The following is a 20,445-nucleotide window of genomic DNA, read 5'->3' as shown; positions in this document are numbered from 1 at the left end:
CAGGCTGGAGTGCAGTGGTGTGCAGCTCACTACAATCTCCGCCTCCTGGGCTCAAGGAATTCTCCTGCCTCAGCCTCATGAGTAGCTGGGACTACATGCATGCACCACCACACCTGACTAACTTTCATATTTTTGGTAGAGACGGGGTTTCACATGTTGGTCAGGCTGGTCTTTTTTTTTTTTTTTTTTGAGACGGAGTCTCGCTCTGCCGCCCAGGCTGGAGTGCAGTGGCCAGATCTCAGCTCACTGCAAGCTCCGCCTCCCGGGTTCACGCCATTCTCCTGCCTCAGCCTCCCGAGTAGCTGGGACTACAGGCGCCGCCACCTCCCCCGGCTAGTTTTTTTTGTATTTTTAAAGTAGAGACGGGGTTTCACCGTGTCAGCCAGGATGGTCTCGATCTCCGGTCAGGCTGGTCTTGAACTCCTGACCTCAAGTGATCCTCCTGCCTTGGCCTCCCAAAATGCTGGGAATACAGGTATGAGCCACCGTGCCTGGCCCTCAGTTTCTTTATATCATTCTCTCTGAGCCTCATTTATGTTATCTGTAACATGGTGATAAAATGTGCCTTGCCACAGAAGGTTTGCTAGGGGGTTCCAATTAGATGATTGTTGCTAAGGTCTCTTTAACAGCTATAAAGTAGTGTACAAATGTAAAGAAATTTTGTATGAATTCCCTGAAGGTGATGAACTTTCAGATATAGTTTCAGTAAAGCACAAAGGCTAAGAGTATGGGAGGTTAACATTGGCAGTCACATCCCAGGAAAGAATAGGACATTTTGGTATCTATTATCTTGGGTTGGATTACACATTGCCTTAGAAACTCCATTCTGACAAGGCCTTGCAAAAAAGTAAAATGAAACATAGGCCCTTTCACATACATTGACTCAATAAATCTTCCCAACACTGTGCCAAGTGGCAATTATGATGCCCATTTGACTGATGGGGAACTGAAGCTTGGAGATGTTGAAACTTACCCAAAATTATGCAACTGGCAAATGGCTGCATAATCTTGGGTAAAACTAATTTCTCCAGCTCCAGCAGAAAAGTTAAGAGCATGCTTACATGAAAAGGAAGAGCTGGCCAGGCGTGGTGGCTCACGCCTGTGATCCCAACACTTTGGGAGGCCGAGGCGAGTGGATCACCTGAAGTTGGGAGCTTAAGACCAGCCTGACCAACATGGAGAAACCCCATCTCTACTAAAAATGTAAAAAAATAAAATAAAATAAAATAAATTATCCAGGCGTGGTGGCGCATGCCTGTAACTCGGAAGGCTGAGGCAGGAGAGTCATTTGAACCCGGGAGGCGGAGGTTGCAGTGAGCCGAGATCACGTCGTTGCACTCCAGCCTGGGCAACAAGAACGAAACTCCGTCTCAAAAAAAAAAAAAAAGAAAAGAAAAGAAAAGGAAGAGCTAGTCGGGGGTGGCCTTAAACAAATGGCCCATTTCTCATTCCTCCCTGACACAACTTTCTACTCAAGCCAGCAAACCTCTTCTTTTATTTCACAAATACTTCACAAATACGTCTTTTCTCTTCTTCTTTTTTTTTTTTTTTTTTTTTTTGAGACAGAGTCACGCTCTGTTGCCCAGGCTGGAGTGCAGTGGCACAATCTCAGTTCGTTGTAACCTCCACCTCCCGGGTTCAAGCAATTCTCCTGCCTCAGCCTCCCAAGTAGCTGGGATTACGGGCACATGCCACCATGCCCAGCTAATTTTGGTATTTTTAGTAGAGACAGGGTTTCACTATGTTGGCCAGGCTAGTCTCGAACTCCTGACCTTGTGATCCACCGGTCTTGGCCTCCCAACGTGCTGGGATTACAGGCCTAAGCCACTGCGCCCAGCCAATACTTCATATTTCTTACTATGGCTGGGGTGCCCAGAGAAACAACTATGACAACAGGTGGATTTAGGATACAACAGGGTGATGTCTGTGCACAGGCAGGAAGGCTTTTTTTTTTTTTTTTTTTTTTTTTTTTGAGACGGAGTCTCGCTCTGTCACCCGGGCTGGAGTGCAGTGGCCGGATCTCAGCTCACTGCAAGCTCCGCCTCCCGGGTTCACGCCATTCTCCTGCCTCAGCCTCCCGAGTAGCTGGGACTACAGGCGCCCGCCACCTCGCCCGGCTAGCTTTTTGTATTTTTTCGTAGAGACGGGGTTTCACCGTGTTAGCCAGGATGGTCTTGATCTCCTGACCTTGTGATCTGCCCGTCTCAGCCTCCCAAAGTGCTGGGATTACAGGCTTGAGCCACCGCGCCCGGCTAGGAAGGCATTTTTACCAAAGCGGAGTGTGATCAATGTTCACAGCTGTGGCAGCCTGCTCCCCTGAAAGATCTTTAATTGGAGAAGAAGTGGCTATGGACAGCTTCACTCTGACCCTGTTAAAAATGCCCAGTTCCTAAGTCACATCCCAATTCTACACATAGACTCAAGGGTCTGCAGAAACACCCATTACTCTCCCACCTCACTCCTCATAAATATGTTCATCCTACGGCCTAGGAAAGTCAAGAGTAGTCCGTCAGACACAAAGACACTAGTGGTCTCTGTTTATGTATAAATCTTTTTCACCACCTAGAATTCTTCCTTCATTATTTTGTGTCTCTTCCCTCAATTTAAAATCTAATTTTAAAAAATCTAACTCAAATATCAAAAATTAGAAACAGCCCCAATGTACATCAATTTGGAGACCAATTTGGCTGGTTGTGGTGACTCACACCTGTAATCCTAGCACTTTGGGAGGCTGAGACAGGTGGATCGCTTGAGCCCAGGAGTTTGAAACCAGCCTGAGCAACAGGGTGAAACTCCGACTCTACAAAAAAAATACAAAAATTAGCTGGGTGTGGTGGCACACACCTGTAGTCTCAGCTAATCAGGAGGCTGAGGCGGGAGGATACTTTGACCTCAGGAGCCGGAGGTTGCAGTGAGCTGAGATCATGCCACTGCACTCCAGTCTGAGAAACACAACGAGACCCTGTCTCAAAAAAAAAAAAAAAAAAAAAAGGAGACTAGTTTAAATAAATAATGAGAATGCACATTCAAACAACAGACTATTAAATAGTTATTCAAAAGAGCAAAGTAGGCAGGACATGGTGGCTTACACCTGTAATCCCAACGCTCTGGGAGGCCAAGGCAGGAGGATCACTTGAGGCCAGGGTTTGAGACCAGCCTGGGCAACATAGGGATATCCCATCTCTATAAAAATTTTAAAAATTATTTGGGCATGGTGGCACACCCCTGTAGTCCTAGCTACTTGGAGGCAGGGGCAGGAGGATCCCTTGAGCCTAGGAGTCTGGGGTTACAGTGAGCTATAATTGCACCACTGCAATCCAGCCTGAGCGATAGACCAAGGCCCTGTCTCTTTAAAAACAAAACCAAAAATAGATGTAGCAAGACTGCCAAAATACAATGTTAAGTGAATTAGTAAAGGGAAGAGCAAAGTGTATAGTATGTTCCAATTTTTATAAAAGATAAAAATTAAATATAGGCTTACAGTGGCACAAAAAGCTCTAGAATACACAAGAACTGTTAAGAATGGCTGACTCTGGTTAAGGAGACAGTTTTTTTGTTTGTTTTTTTTTTTGAGACGGAGTCTCGCTCTGTCGCTCAGGCTGGAGTGCAATGGCGCGATCTCAGCTCACTGCAAGCTCTGTCTCCTGGGTTCACGCCATTCTCCTGCCTCAGCCTCCCGAGTAGCTGGGATTACAGGCGCCCGCCACCACACCTGGCTAATTTTTTGTATTTTTAGTAGAGACAGGGTTTCACCGTGTTAGCCAGGATGGTCTCAATATCCTGACCTCATTATTCACCCTCCTCAGCCTCCCAAACTGCTGGGATTACAGGCGTGAACCACCGTGCCCAGCCGAAGGAGACACTTTTCATTGCATGCCTTTAGTGCTGTTTGAATTTTACCATGGCATATATTACTAATTCAATTCAAACGAAACAAAACAACTTTAACTAAACATGTTTTTCTATCAAAAGCTTTACTTGTCCACCCTACTTCCTAAATATCTCCCAAATCTGATTACCACCTGCTTCCCACTGCCTCTGCCCCAGCCCAACTACAGGAGTGGACCGTGCTTTGCTCCTGAATTCCAAAATCTCAGGGGCATGTTTTCCTTTAAAACATAATTGTTTAAAAAGAATAGCACCTGGTTATCCAGACTATTTGTTAAACTGAAAACTATCAAAAGGCATATTACCAGTCACACCTGCCTGCAAGCGCTATCCTGCATTACAGAGCTGTTTGAAGGTCAATTTTGAGTTGTTTGCCCTGAGTGCCAACATTGCTACTCATGGTTTTGCCTCTACAGGTTCAGGCCATCAACCTCTCTCTCTTCAACGACTGCAACAGTCTTCTAATTAGTGTCACTAACTCTACTGTTTCGTATGCCCACACTGCAATCAGAGTGATCTGAAATTTTAAATCTGGCTTGGCGTGGTGGCTGACACCTGTAATCCCAACACTTTAGGAAGCCGAGGCGGGCATATCACCTGAGGTCAGGAGTTCAAGACCAGCCTGGCCAATATGATGAAACCCCATCTCTACTAAAAATACAAAAAAAAAAAAAAAATTAGCCAGGCATGGTTGTGGGCGCCTGTAATCCCAGCTACTCGGGAATCTGAGGCAGGAGAATTGCTTGAACATGGGAGGTGGAGGTTGTAGTGAGTCGAGATCGTGCCATTACACTCCAGCCTGGGCAACAAGAACAAGACTCTGTATCCAAAAAAAAAAAGTAAAATTTAAAATCTGATATTTATAGTCCCCACTGCCCTTGAGTTAGAGTCCACCTTCTTTAACACGGTTTACAGGGCCTCTGTGATCCTAGCCGCTTCTTTCTTTAGCCTTGTCCTTCCTCTCCATTCCCCTTATAGACACCTCAGGGCCGCCCCATGCTCTAAACTCCAGCCATACTGCATGCTGTTTGCTCTTTAGGGATCCCCACTATTCCACAGTTGACAGCAGAGCAGTGACCAAAATATATGCTCAGGGAGGCCAAAGAGATGAAGTTGCAGCTGCTTTTTTTTTGTTTTGTTTTGTTTTTTTGGTTTTTTTTTTTTTGAGACAATCTCATTCTATTGCCCAGACTGGAGTGCAGTGGTGCAATCTCGGTTCACTGCAACCTCCACCTCCCAGGTTCAAGCAATTCTCATGCCTCAGCCTCCCGGGTAGCTGGAACTATACAGGTGCACCATCACGCCCAGCTAATTATTTTTTGTATTTTTTTTGTAGAGATAGGGTTTTGCCATGTTGGACAGTCTGGTCTCGAACTCCTGGCCTCAGGTGATCCACCCAGCTCAGCCTCCCAAAGTCCTGAGATTATAGGCGTGAGCCACTGCGCCCAGCCAGGCTTGCTTCTCTGAGCCATACCCTTCTCCTGTTGGAACAAGCATCCTTTCCATTAAAAAGCAATAAATCTCCTCTTAAGTGGCAGATGGTTAAGACTGTTACTTTTGCTTTCAGCAATCCTCTAGAAAAAGAACGAACTTTAAGATTGAGAACTAACTTCTAGCAGCTATGCAGAAGTTGAGAGGCGACTCGTATTCTTTACATCAAGACCTCCACAAAGGCCCCTTCTGTCATGGAGTCAAAATTCTAGTGACCCAGGTTCATCCTCAAATGTGTAATGCCTTTCCAAGCCTACTTGGAAACCTGTAAATCACTTGGACTTCACTTCCCCTCCCACCCTGGGTCCTCCGCCCCACCTTGCTTTGGTTTTGCTTGGGGAGAGAGTGGTCTCTACCCAATATGTCTCTCTCCCTATCAGTCTGCAGGATGCTCAGCAGGGGCACTCCCTGAACATACCTGCTCCCACAGCATGTGCAAAGGCTTCACACTTGGATTGAGGGTTATACATTTCTTCATGGACATCCCCAGACAACACAGAACAGAGACAAGGTTTTGTGGTCCTTTTGGAATGTCCACACCATTCCCATTCTTCAAAATCTGTCACACTTCCAGATAGCTCCAGTGAACAATGAACTCTCCCCCTATGCAGTAGCAGTTGATTATTCGATTTTAACACTGAATTATATATTCTCTTGAACTGTTCTCTAACAACTATGAGGCATTTTCAATGGAAGTTGAATGGAAAAATATAAAACTGGGAGTAAAAAGATCTGGCTTCTAGGCCAGGCACAGTGGCTCATGCCCGTAATCCCAGCACTTTGGAAGGCTGAGGCGGGTGGATCACCTGAGCTCAGGAGTCCGAGACCAGCCCGGGCAACATGGTGAAACCCCTGTCTCTACTAAAAATAGAAAAACTAGTCGAGCGTCATGGCAGGTGCCTGTAATCCCAGCTACTCGGGAGACTAAGGCATGAGAATCGCCTGAACCTGGGAGGCGGAGGTTGCAGTGAGCCGGGATCAGGCCATTGCACTCCAGCCTAGGCAACAGAGCGAGACTCTGTCTCGAAAAAAAGCTCTGGCCTCTCAAGAGGCCACCACTAACTCTCTGTGTAACCTTGAGCAAGCCAACGTTCTGGGCCTCAGTGCTCCCCACAGAGTAAGAGGAGGACTGCCGATCTCTAAGGATCTTCCATGGTCTATGGGTTTATGACTCGAAACCCCTCAAAGTGCAGGAACACAAGCCACATCCCTTCTCAAGGCCAGACACATACTAGGAGCTCTATTAATACCTGAATAAAAACCACGGATGAAGAGCTTGCCTGGCCCTGGCCTTTCTTTTTCTTTTTTTTTTTTTTTTTTGAGACTGAGTCTGGCTCTGTCGCCCAGGCTGGAGTGCAGTGGCCGGATCTCAGCTCACTGCAAGCTCCGCCTCCCGGGTTTACGCCATTCTCCTGCCTCAGCCTCCGGAGTAGCTGGGACCACAGGCGCCCGCCACCTCGCCCGGCTAGTTTTTTGTATTTTTTAGTAGAGACGGGGTTTCACCGTGTTAGCCAGGATGGTCTCGATCTCCTGACCTTGTGATCCGCCCATCTCAGCCTCCCAAAGTGCTGGGATTACAGGCTTGAGCCACCGCGCCCGGCGGCCCTGGCCTTTCTATACCAAACCAACACGCCACGGATCATTGGGTCTTCCCTGGGACAGACCCTCAGAGCCTGCAAGTGATTCTACAACTTCACTGGTACAGATCTATTATTCCTTAGCTTAGACTTCCATCTCTCCAGATGAACCTTCAGGAAAACTAGGAAACTATCAATAATGATTTCAATTGCCGGCTCCAAATTAACCTTATTTCTCCTACCCCAGTACACCTTTTTTGGTGGCAGCACTTAGATTCTCATTCAGAAAACAAACACATTCATGTTGTACCAGTGATTTGTTGGGGAAACTGCCTCGGCCCCACCACCCGGATCCCTCATGTTCCTACCAAGTAAGCCAAGTGACCATGCGAAGAACTGACTGACACCCAGAGGAAACTAATAAACAAAAACAAATAAAAGCAAATACCTTTCCAGGAATCTCACTTGGAAAACCAAGTATAATGGCAAAAAACAAAACACACAAAAAACAACCAAAAAAAAAAAAAAACCCTAATGTTTTCAGCGTTGGGGATGTTGGGGGTGTAGACATCTCGAGAGCTGGTTTCCGAAGGCACCGCACCCCACACAATGCGCTACAAGAGCCTCCCGGCTGCTGTGTCAATGAAGCCTTTCAGGCCCTCCACACTGCTTCACTTGTTCCCTAAAGTAGTGCTTTCTGGAAGCTAAACTCTCAGCTGGCGAGAACAGTGAACTCTGTGCCATTTGTCTATCAACTCCTTTAAAAAGAAAAACCGCCTGTACGGCTGTCTTGCTTTGCATTTTCTATTCTGCACTCCAGTACGCCTAACGACACACAGAGGAGGCAAGGCGCTCTTTTAACACCGTGAAGAAAGAAGAAATTTGAAAGCACCCAGAAGCCTCTGCTTTCAGCTATTAGAGAAAAGTTTGCATCCCATAGAAACCAGCACTAATTTAAAAAAAAAAAAAAAGTCAGTCCTCAGCCCTGGGAATCAACAATAAGGGACTCTTCAGGGTATGGAGTAACAAAAAAATTCAAAAACAAAAAATAAACACGCACAGCCCATCTATCTTTTCCCAATCAAATAATACAGCCTTCCAAAATGTAAAAATAGAAATATTTTCACACGTGAATTTTACCTCAATAAAGTAATTTTTTAAAAACCTTTTTAGCTGGGCACAGTGGCTCACGCCTGCAATCCCAGCCCTTTGGGAGGCCGAGGCGGGCGGATCATGAGGTCAGGAGTTCAAGATCAGCCTGGCCCAGATGGTGAAACCCCATCTCTACCAAAAATACAAAAAATTAGCCAGGCGTGGTGGTCCACACCTGTAATCCCAGCTACTCGGGAGGCTGAGGCAGGAGAATCGCTTGAACCCAGGAGGCAGAGGTTGCACTGGGCTAAGACTGAGCCACTGCACTACAGCCTGGGCAATAAGAGCGAAACTCCATCTCAAAAAAAAAAAAAAAGAAAAGAAAAGAAAAGAAAACAGGAAGTGTCTTCCATAATTCCAAATACAGTATTGTTAAATATTAATGTATTATGTCCAAATAGTTCAGTGAATTTCAAGTTTTCATCCAGATGAGTGGAGTTCTTCAAATTCATTCAACTAATAAATATTCCTTGAGCATCTACTACATGCTAGGCATTTTTACAAGTAACAACAAAAGTAGACAAAAATTGCTGTCTTTATGGACTCTGTATTCTAGTAGAGGGCAGAAAAGTCAGTGACCAATAAAAGCCAGTGACCAACACTTGCGTTTTTTAGATGACTTATTCTTGGGTATTTAAAAGAGATCTTGGGCCGGGTGCAGTGGCTCACAACTAATCCCAGCACTTTGGGAGGCCGAGATGGGCGGACACGAGGTCAGGAGATCGAGACCATCCTGGCTAGCATGGTGAAACCCCGTCTCTACTAAAAATACAAAAAAAAATTAGCCAGACGTGGTGGCGGGCGCCTGTAGTCCCAGCTACTCGGGAGACTGAGGCAGGAGAATGGCATGAACCTGGAAGGCAGAGGTTGCAGTGAGCCGAGATTGCGCCACTGTACTCCAGCCTGGGCGACAGAGCAAGACTCCGTCTCAAAATAAATAAATAAATAAATAAATAAATAAATAAAAGAGATTTTGGACCGAGCGGTGGCTCGTGTCTGTAATCCCAGCATGTTGGGAGGCTGAGGCGGGCGAATCAATTGAGGTCAGGAGTTCGAGACCAGCCTGGCTAACATGGTAAAACTCCGCTTCTACTAAAAATACAAAAAATTAGCCAGGTGTGTTGGCACATGCCTGTAATCCCAGGTACTCTAGAGGCTGAGGCAGGAGAACTGCTTGAACCTGGGAGCGGGAGGTTGCAGTGAGCTGAGATTGCGCCATGGCACTCTGGCTTGGGCAACAAGAGTGAAACTCCGTCTGAAAAAAAAAAAAAGATCTTGAAAGGAAGTTAAAAAATTATACGAGTCTGTTATTTTCCTAGTCTTTTCTCCACTCCAAAGAAAGATACACCTAATTGGTATTCCTCACCACTACAACAATCAGGACCACTGGAGTGAGAGGGAAAGAAACTATACAAGGATGTGTTTAAAGCTCATTACTTAAACAAAATGAAAACATAAGATCCAAAGAGTTCTTTTTATATTTGTTTAAGAGCTTCAGAAAGGCTGGGCAGGCTGGCACATGCCTGTTGTCCTAGCTACTTGGGAGACTGAGGCAGGAGGATAGCTTAAGCCCAGGAATTTGTATCCACCCTGGGCAACATAGTGAGGCCTCATTTCAAAAAAAAAAAGGAAAGAAAAAAGGGTTTTAGAAAATATAATCTGATGCAACAGATTATAGAGTTTTGCATTTTTAAAAAATAGATCTAACTGATAAGACAGCAAAAAATGAATATGCGGAACCCAGCAATTTCATTCCACGTACACACTGGAGCAGTAATCAGCAAACATTTTCTGCATAGAATTAGATATCAGATATTTTAGGCTTTGAACACCAGCCAGTCTCTGTTACAACTACTCACTAGGCCTGAAAACAGCCTTAGGTAATATATAAATGCATGAGCATGGCTGTTCCAATAAAACTTTACTTATGGACACTGCAACTTGAATTTTCATGTGTCATAAAATATTAGTCTTTCCATTTTTAAAAGCCATTCAGAAATGTAAAAACCACCTTAGTGTCCGGGTCATACAAAAAAAAGGTGGAAGGTCCACAGGCCAGACCACGGTTTGCCAATCCCTGCTTTAAAGGACTCTTACAGGCCAGGCACAGTGGCTCACGCCTGTAATCCCAGCACTTTGGGAGGCCAAGGTGGGCAGATCACATGAGGCCAGGAATTCAAGACCAGCCTGGCCAACATAGTGAAACCTGTCTCTACTAAAAATACAAAAATTAGGCCGGGCGCGGTGGCTCAAGCCTGTAATCCCAGCACTTTGGGAGGCCGAGACGGGCGGATCACGAGGTCAGGAGATCGAGACCATCCTGGCTAACACAGTGAAACCCCGTCTCTACTAAAAAATACAGAAAACTAGCCGGGCACGGTGGCGGGCGCCTGTAGTCCCAACTACTCGGGAGGCTGAGGCAGGAGAATGGCGTGAACCTGGGAGGCGGAGCTTGCAGTGAGCTGAGATCTGGCCACTGCACTCCAGCCTGGGCGACAGAGCGAGACTCCGTCTCAAAAAAAAAAAAAAAAATACAAAAATTAGCTGAGTGCGGTGCCGCGTGTCTGTAATCCCAGCTACTTGGGAGGCTGAGGCACGAGAACCACTTGAACCCAGGAGGCAGAGGTTGCAGTGAGCCGAAGTCGTGCCACTGCATTCCAGCCTGGGTGACAGAGCAAGAGTCTGTCTTAAAAATAAACAAAAAAAAGGAACTCTTACATATGCATAACTCAACTACATATAAGAATGTTCATAACATCATTATGTGAATTAGCAAGTATGCAGATACCAAAAATGTTGGTAGACAAAAACTGGAGTTACATGTATCAACATGGATGATCTTACAAACGTATTTAAGAGAAAACACAAATTACAGAAGAACAGTTATAATGTCATTTATATACAAATTTTAAATATACAGAAATTATATATTACTGGGCATATTTAACATATATAATAAAAGTCTGAAGAGGCCATGCATGGTGGCTCATGCCTGTAATCCCAGCACTTTGGGAGGCTGAGGCAGGTGGATCACTTGAGGTCAGGAGTTCAAGACTAGCCTGGCCAACATGGCGAAACCCCATCTCTACTAAAAATGCAAAAATTAGCCAGGCGTGTTGTTGTTCGCCTGTAACCGCAGCTACTCAGGAGACTGAGGCAGGAGAATCACTGAACCTGGGAGGCAGAGGATGCAGTAAGCTGAGATTGCACCACTGCACTCCAGCCTGGGCAACAGAGTAAGACTCTGTCTCAAAAAAAAAAAGGAATGTTCCACATCAAACTCATTTACCTGGAAATGACGGCAGCAAGGAGGCAGGAGAAGGATACAATTGGAGAAGGGTGCACAGGGGGCTTCAACTGCATTGTTGATGTTTCATTTTTTAAGCTGAGTGACAAGTAGATCAATGTCCATTCTTGATACCACTGTGTACCTTAAATATTTAATAATAAATAAAAAGAAATGCGCAGTTTTGGTTTTTTTTTTTTTTTTTTTTAGATAGAGTCTCGCTCTGTCACCCAGACTGGAGTACAGTGGCATGATCTGGGCTCACTCCCAGATCCTGAGGAGCTGGGACTACAGGTGTGCACCACCATGCCTGACTAATTTTTGTAGTTTTAGTAGAGACGGGGTTTTACCATGTTGGCCAGGCTGGTCTCGAACTCCTGCCATCGTCTCCCAAAGTGCTGGGATTACAGGCATGAGCCACTGTGCCCCACTAGGAATGTGTAGATTTAATGTGAATTTAGCAAATGGTTTGTCCTATTTGAGGGCACAGGTGAGGTCAACTTTTATTAACATATCCAAAAACTTGGTTTGAGCCTAGATTTCTGACACTAAAAACAAAAAATGCTTCATTTGTTTCTTTTTTTTGTTTCTTTTTTTTTTTTTTTTTTTTTTAAGAAACGGAGTCTCGCTCTGTCGCCCAGGCTGGAGTGCAGTGGTGCGATCTTGACTCACTGCAAGCTCTGCCTCCCTGGTTCATGCCATTCTCCTGCCTCAGCCTCCTGAATAGCTGAGACTACAGGCACCCACCACCACACCCAGCTAATTTTTGTATTTTTAGCAGAGACAGGGTTTCACCGTGTTAGCCAGGATGGTCTCAATCTCCTGACCTCATGATCCGCCCGCCTCAGCCTCCCAAAGTGCTGGGATTACAGGCGTGAGCCACCACGCCCGGCCTATTTGTTTCGTTTTTTAAAATTGGACTGAACCTTAGGAAAAAACAGAAAATTATACTGCGTTATTGCATAGCTAGCTAATGTAAATAGCTGCAAGCAACAAACTAGATATTATTGATCCGTTTCAAAAGAGCTGAGTCAGGCTGGACTCGGTGGCTCATGCCTGTAATCCCAGCACTTTGGGAGGCCGAGGCAGGTGGATCATCTGAGGTCAGGAGTTCGAGACCAGCCTGGCCAAGATGGTGAAACCCCATGTCTACAACAAAAAAATACAAAAATTAGCCGGGCATGGTAGCGTGTGCCTGTAGTCCCAGCTACTGTGGAGGCTGAGGCACAAGAATCGCTCGAACCCGGTAGGCGGAAGTTGCAGTGAGCCGCGCCGAGATTGCACCACTGCACTCCCAGCCTGGGCAATAGAGTGAGACTTCATCTCAAAAAAAAAAAAAGAGCTGAGTCAGATTCTGACTTGTCTAATGGACTCAGTCGTGATGTTTTCCCTGTCTGCTCCAAGTTCCCCTGTTCCAGACACATCTCCCACAGCATTATAATGATCTACATGCCCTAGGAATAGCGACTTTCCATCATCTGCCTCCTCAGAGCAAATAGAAGTGTAAGTGGCAATGACGTTAGTGTTTCTGTGTGTGAGAACCTAGTGCAAACTTTCCCCTTTCTCTGGCAAAAGCTCACAAGCCACTATTATAGAGAAGCAGAAGAAAAACCGCTTGTTCTGCTTTTCCTGACCTCAAAAGCAGCAGTTGTTAAAACTCTTAAAAAAAAAAAAAAAAGATGGGGTCTTGCTGTGCTGCCCAAACAGGTCTCCATCTCCTGGGCTCAAGCGGAGCTGGGACTGCAGGCACACCACCACACCAAGCAAAACTGTCTTTTGATTTAAAATTACTTAAATGCTTCTTTAAGGGTCTCCTGTAGTGACTTAGCTTCTAGTTACCTAAATCACCAGCTTTTTTTTTTTTCCTTCAAAGACCCCCATAGTAACATCTGTTGCAACTATCAGGCAGGTACTGCCCTCTAGTGTTTATACTTTTGTAATAAAAATTTTTAAACCCTACCCTTTTAACTGACCACAAAGCATGGAAAATCTGTCAAAAATTAAATAATATCCTATTAACCCAAGATTTTTCACCTTCACGCTACTGGCATTCTGATCATCCTGTGTTGCGGGGCTGTCTTGTGCACTGTGGGGTGTCTGGCAGCACCCCTGGCGTCTGCCCACTTGATGCAGTAACTCCCACACACACCCCAGTGTGACACCAACACCTCCGGACATAGGTCAGTGTCCCCAGGGGAACAAAATCACCCGTGCTTGAGATCCACTGGATTAGCCAAAAGGTTGTCGAAAACCTTCACAGTAGACCTAAAACTTATAAGGGAAAAGGGCTTCTCTGGGCTAATTCCTTTGAGTGAGATAAAGAACTTCATTTCTGCATGAAAAACAAGGAGGTAGAGAATTAAGATTTTCAGCTCCCCACCTCCACTTTCCCACAAAGTCCTGTCCATTGGGACATTTTTACACCTTTAGTTTTCTGTTCCAGCTTTACCTCTTAGACCTCTGCACTTCCTTTCAAAGTGCATCGCAAACAAAGCTTGACCTTCTAGCCAAATGCAGAGAATGTGGTAGGGAAAAGGAAGAAGGGAGGTCTGAGCATTTGTACTCGAAAACAGGGCTCTCACCGGATGCGGTGGCTCATGCCTGTAATCCCTGCACTTTGGGAGGCAGAGGTGGGCAGGAGTTCAAGACCAGCCTTGGCAACATGGCAAAATCCCATCTCTACTAAAAATACAAAATTAGCCAGGTTCGGTGGCAGGTGCTTGTAATCCCAGCTATTCTGGAGGCTGAGGCGCAAGAATCCCTTGAGCCTGGGAAGCAGGGAGGCTGCAGTGAGCCAAGATTGCTCCACTGCACTCCAGCCTGGGCAAAAGGGCAAGGCTCTGTCTCAAAAAAAAAAAAAAAAAAGAAAGGGAGGGGGGCTCTAGCAAAGCACTGAGGCTCAGCATTAATAATGCAGCCAACCAGGAACCTGTATTGATTGTCAGCCTAATACGAAAATTCTTATAAAATATCAAAATAAGTTTCAAATCTGGCTTTTAGAAAGCTATTTAGGAGGGTTTATTCTAATCTGCTATGAATGATTATTCCTCATACAAATGCATTATGCTTATAAACCTTAGTTCTGTGGGTTTTTTGTTTTTGTTTTTGTTTTCAGACGGAGTCTCACTCTGTCGCCCAGGCTGGAGTGCAGTGGCGCGATCTCGGCTCACTGCAACCTCCGTCTCCCGGGTTCAAGCAATTCTCCTGCCTCAGCCTCCCGAGTAGCTGGGATTACAGACGTCCGCCACAACACCCGGCTAATTTTTGTATTTTTAGTAGAGATGGGGTTTCACCATGTTGGCCAGGATGGTCTCAATCTCTTGACCTCGTGATCCGCCTGCCTCAGCCTTCCAAAGTGCTGGGATTACAGGCGTGAGCCACTGTGCACGGCTGGTTCTGTGAATTTTAACACTTGCAAATTACTGAGAACTTGTTATTTAAAAAATAAAAAAGGAGTTTGGACTGTCACTAACTTCCTCCCCTCAACAAATTTCTCACTGACTTAGTTGATTTCACTAAAGAACTAAACAAAAAATAAGAATATTCAGGCCGGGTGCAGTGGCTCATGCCTGTAATCCCAGCAGTTTGGGAGGCTGAGACAGGCAGATTACTTGAGCCAGGACTTTGAGACCAGCCTGACCAACATGGTGAAACCCCTTCTCTGTTAAAAATACAAAAAATTAGCCAGGCTTGGTACATGCCTTTAATCCCAGTTTCTGGGGAGGCTGAGGCACTAAAATTGTTTGAGTCTGGGAGGCGGAGGTTGCAGTGAGCAACCTGTCTCAAAAAAATAATAATTTTTTTCTGTCTCAATTTTTTTTTTTTTTTTTTTGAGACAGTCTCACTCTGTCACCCAGGCTAGAGTGTAGTGGTGCAGTCTCTGCTCACTGCAACCTCCCTGCCTCCCGGGCTCAAGTGATTCTCGTGCCTCAGCCTCCAGAGTAACAGGTACTACAGGCACGCACCACCACACTGGCTAATTTTTGTAATTTTAGTAGAGATGGGGTTTCACCATATTGCCCCGGCTGGTCTTGAATTCCAGAGCTCACATGATTTGCCCTCCTCGGCCTCCCAAAGTGCTGGTATTACAGGCGTTAGCCAGCATGCCCAGCCTAAACACATTTATATAATTTAAAATATATCATTCTTTATTAACACTTTCAGACCTAATTTTTTATTATTATTTAGCAAAATTGAAAGTCTTATAGCTCTACATTTGTCAAGCTCTTATTAGCAGACCCTTGAAATGGAAATCTGTTTTAGCTACTGTGATGGTTAACACTGAGTGTCAACTTGATTGGATTGAAGGATGCAAAGTATTGATCCTGGGTGTGTCTGTGAGGGTGTTGCCAAAAGAGATTAGCATTTGAGTCAGTGGGCTGGGAACAGCAGACCCACCCTTAATCTGGCCCCCTAATCAGTTGCCAGTGCAGCTAGAATATAAGCAGGCAGAAAAATGTGAAAAGAGAGACTGGCCTAGCCTTCCAGCCTACATCTTCCTCCCGTGCTGGCTGCTTCCAGCCCTCGAACATCAGACTCCAAGTTCTTCAGTTTTGGAACTCAGACTGGCTCTCCTTGCTCCTCAGCCTGCAGACGGCCTATTGTGGGACCTTGTGATCGTGTGAGTTAATAAACTCCCCTTTATTCTTCCATTAGTTCTGTCCCTTTAGAGAACCCTGACTAATACAGCTACCCAGAGCAGTTTGTGATCACTGCCCGACCTCCTCTTCAGATGCTGTGGCATTATTGACTCTGTTTTTACTAGGATCATCCTATTCTCTTTCTCTCTCTCTCTCTTTTTTTTTTCTTTTGAGACAGGGTCATGCTTTGTCACCAGGCTGGAGTACAGCAGCACGATCTCAGCTCACTGCAACCTCTGCCTCCTGAGCCCAAGCAATCCTCCTGTCTCAGCCTCCAGAGTAGCCGAGACTATGGGCACGTGCCAGCTCACCCTGCTAATTTTGGAGGGGGCAGAAGGTGGGGTGGATTTGGTAGAGACAGGGTTTTGCCATATTTCCCAGGCTGGTCTTGAACTCCTGGGCTCAAGCCATCCACCAGCCTCGGCCTCCCAAAGTGCTGGGTACAAGTGTGAGCCACCGCACCTGGCCCCATTCTAATTAATGCAATTAGAAAGTCTTCTAATCGTACAATAAAGCAAAGCGCAAATAGTTCTTATGCTTTCATCTTTAAAGGGCAACCAAATGATTTAGAATATATATATTTGAAACTATAACCTAGAAAAGTCATACGACTTGGAAGTAAAAAGCTAAAGTAAAACACAAAATCTGGAAACATAGCATTCTGATCACAGAGAGAGGAGAGGTATATGTCACCAGATATCAAAAGGATCTTTTTCCAGTTATATACAAAATTCAAGCTATTCTGGTATATGCAATTATTTAAGACAACCAAAAGTTTTTCTAAAAAACAAATTATGGTAGAAATGTGTTTATACATTCATACTAATTTCTTAGCACTTTAAATCCCTTAGGTGAAGGAAAATTCCTTAGGTTTTTATATTAAGGAACTGTGGCAGGCAGAATAATGCCTCCTCACCCTAAGAAGTCCATGTCCTAATCCTCAAAGTGAATATGTTGCCTTACAGGACAAAAGGGATTTTGCAGGTGTGATTAAGTTAAGGATTTTGAGACGGGGAGATTATCCCGGGCCCAAAGTAATCACAATAGTCCTTATAAGTAAAAGAGGGAAACGGGAAAGTCAGAGTCAGAGATGCTGGAAGTGGAGGTGAGCGTGGTGCGATAGTTAGCTTTAAGATGAAGGGGGGCCATGAGCCAGGGAATTCGGGCAGTGTCTAGAAGCTGGAAAAGCCAAAGGACAGATTCTCCCCTAGGGCCTACAGAAGGAACACAGCTCTGTGGACACCTTTATTTTAGCACCGTAAGATCCATTTCCATCATCTAACCTCCAAAACTGTAAGAAAATTAATTTAAGTGGCTACATTTGTGGTAATTTGTTATAGCAACAATAGGAAACTAATACAGGGGCATTTTATTAGTCTTTTAGCACTTTGACTATCCTGTTAAGTCAGAATTTCAGCATTTAAATAATTACATCATATATTTTTTTCTTTTTTTTTTTTTTTTTTTTTTGAGACAGTCTGTCACCCTGTTGTCCAGGCTGGAGTGTAGTGGCGCGATTTCGGCTCACTGCAAGCTCCACCTCCTGGGTTCACGCCATTCTCCTGCCTCAGCCTCCTGAGTAGCTGGGACTACAGGTGCCCACCACCACACTGGGCTAACTTTTGTCTTTTTTTTTTTTTTTTTTTAGTAGAGATAGGGTTTCACCGTGTTAGCCAGGATGGTCTCGATCTCCTGACATCGTGATCCACCCGCTTTGGCCTCCCAAAGCGCTGGGATTACAGGCGTAAGCCACCGCGCCTGGCCAATTACATCTCATATTATCACATTAGCTATAAAACTGTATGCACCCTTTTTATGGTTGCTAATAACAATGTTTTTGCTCAAATATACTTGCTGTTTACCTTTAAGTGAATAATGTATTCCAGAATTAAAATCCAGAGGCAAATACACACACAATAAGGAGCATCACTCTAGCAATGCAAGACACATTTAGTAGACACGACACATGCATTTCAACATGTGGCAAATTCTAAGCATCTACCTATCAAATCTCAAGAGATAAAGTCCAGCAGCCCAACCACACTGGCTGTCAAACAGGCTGAAATTTGATTCAGAAAATAGCATCTGATTCAGAAGACAAAAATGGTAATGTTAACAATGCTACTTTGATGTGACTTTTAGCAGAAAGCTGACCTTTTCAACAGTTGTTAAAAAGTAAGGTATGTCTGTAGGAGAGAGCTGAGCTTGACAAATGAAGAAAACAGGCCTATCCCCATAACAGAGAGAGAAATGGCTGACAATTTAGTCTCATCTTGTTCCACTATCATTTTAACAGTGAAAACTGCCACTTTGAAAGCTCGCTGCATGGCACCTGCTAGGCCTCGTTCTCATCTCGCAGTTCCCAGAATTCCTCTTGATTGCAGCATCCATACACTCTTCATTTTCCTTCGAGGTATTATTTGGACACTCTTAAAGAATTTTTTTTTTGGCCGGGCGCGGTGGCTCAAGCCTGTAATCCCAGCACTTTGGGAGGCCGAGATGGGCAGATCACGAGGTCAGGAGATCCAGACCATCCTGGCTAACGCGGTGAAACCCCGTCTCTACTAAAAAATACAAAAAACTAGCCGGGTGAGGTGGCGGGCGCCTGTAGTCCCAGCTACTCGGGAGGCTGAGGCAGGAGAATGGCGTGAACCCGGGAGGCAGAGCTTGCAGTGAGCTGAGATCCGGCCACTGCACTCCTGCCTGGGCAACAGAGCGAGACTCCGTCTCGGAAAAAAAAAAAAAAAAAAAGAATCCTTCCCCCCCCCCCCCCCCCCCCCCCCCCCCCGAAAGACGGAGTCTCACTTTGTTGCCAGGCTGGAGTGCAGTGGTGCAATCTCGGCTCACTGCAACCTCCTCTTCCCGGGTTCAAGCAACTCTCCTGCCTCAGTCCCACGAGTAGCTAAGACTACAGGCGTGCACCACCTCACCAGCTAATTTTTATATTTTTAGTAGAGACGGGGTGTCACCATGTTGGCCACACTGGTCTCAAACTCCTGACTTCAAGTGATCCACCCACCTCTGCCTCCCAAAGTGCTGGGATTACAAGCATGAGCCACCACACCCAGCCCTCTTAAGGAATCCTAATTGCAACTTTTAAGGCTTGTAATTCCTCCAAATAACTAAAGCAATAGCACATACTCTAAAAAGAAAACTTTTCTTCCTTTGCCAATACATTGACAAATTTGGAAAAGATAAAATCCCAACATAATGTTCATTATTATTGTGACTATGACTCTCGAAACTTTATGCAGAAAACTGTACAGAGTAGTTCCTCATCTTTCCCAAAATGCTTAAGAAAAACAAGAATGTTTAATCCAGATGCTGTTTTCTAAATTGGCCAAAATATGTTATTCCTTGATTTGAAATGCAAGAAATTATTTCAGTTTAGCACTTACATCTTAAGAAAGTAAGCTTCAGAAATTCTCCTGTTTCATCTCCTCCTGTCATGCGTCAATATCATTTGGCCTTTGGCTTCAATTAGGACATGAGTTCATTTCTTCTTAGCGCTAACTAATGGTCATGTAGTAGACTGACTTTTCAAATAGTGTGTTTTGAATAAATTAGTTCATTACAGAACATTTTCTTTATTTTCAGCTGGCATCAATGTGGGCATCAAGGTATCCTTCTGCTAAGCAGTTTAATCTGAATTGGTAACATGGATTATATACCTATAGTAACTTGGAGATTTTACTGTATTTCTCTTTTGAGATGTTTTACATAATTTTTTTCTCCTTGATGTGCTACTAAACTGTCTGTAGAGAACTGTATACTTTAAGTCTAAACATCAAGTACAGTGTGGGTTGAAGGGATGATATCAAGAAAAGCAAACTCCAGCCTTTTTTTTTTTTTTTTTTTTTTTTTTGAGACAAAGTCTCTCTGTGTCACCCAGGCTGGAGTACAGTGGTGCAATCTCGGCTCACTGCAACCTCCGCCTCCCGGATTCAAGGGAGTCTCCTGCCTTAGCCTCCAAGTAGCTGGGACTACAGGCGCATGCCACCATGCCTGGTTAATTTTTTTGTATTTTTAGTAGAGATGAGGTTTCACCATGTTGGCCAGGATGGTCTCAATCTCTTGACCTCATGATCCACCCGCCTGGGCCTCCCAAAGTGTTGGGATCATAGGCATGAGCCACTGCCCCCAGCCAACTCCAGTCATTTTAAAGCTATTCGTAAGATCTTTCTCTCTTACATTTCTGTGATGAGACAGCTAATCACAACTAAGCGGGTTATAAAGACCTAAACCAGCCGGGCGCGGTGGCTCATGCCTGTAATCCCAGCACTTTGGGAGGCCAAGGTGGGCAGATCACAAGGTCAGGAGATGGAGACCATCCTGGTTAACACAGTGAAACCCCGTCTCTACTGAAAATACAAAAAATCAGCCGGGCGTAGTGGCGGGTGCCTGTAGTCCC

At 45.0% G+C, this 20,445-nt stretch overlaps 1 long non-coding RNA gene across 3 annotated transcripts in view; it reads right to left on the bottom strand.

The window, feature by feature from the left end:
• Nucleotides 1-20,445, bottom strand: part of LOC112429486 (uncharacterized) — a 44,384-nt gene that overhangs the window by 1,989 nt on the left and 21,950 nt on the right. For 2 of the 3 annotated variants that reach the window (XR_011617448.1, XR_011617446.1), the window contains one exon: nucleotides 11,398-11,539. The exons of the other annotated variant lie outside the window; for it this stretch is intronic. This is a non-coding gene — a long non-coding RNA (uncharacterized lncRNA). The remainder of the gene's footprint in view (nucleotides 1-11,397; nucleotides 11,540-20,445) is intronic. 3 annotated transcript variants of the gene reach the window in all.

Source organism: Macaca nemestrina, chromosome 1 (genome assembly GCF_043159975.1).
Source record: "Macaca nemestrina isolate mMacNem1 chromosome 1, mMacNem.hap1, whole genome shotgun sequence".
NCBI classification, from domain to species: Eukaryota; Metazoa; Chordata; class Mammalia; order Primates; family Cercopithecidae; genus Macaca; species Macaca nemestrina.
Note: the sequence above shows the minus strand (reverse complement) of the source record. Positions and strands in the feature narration are given on the sequence as shown.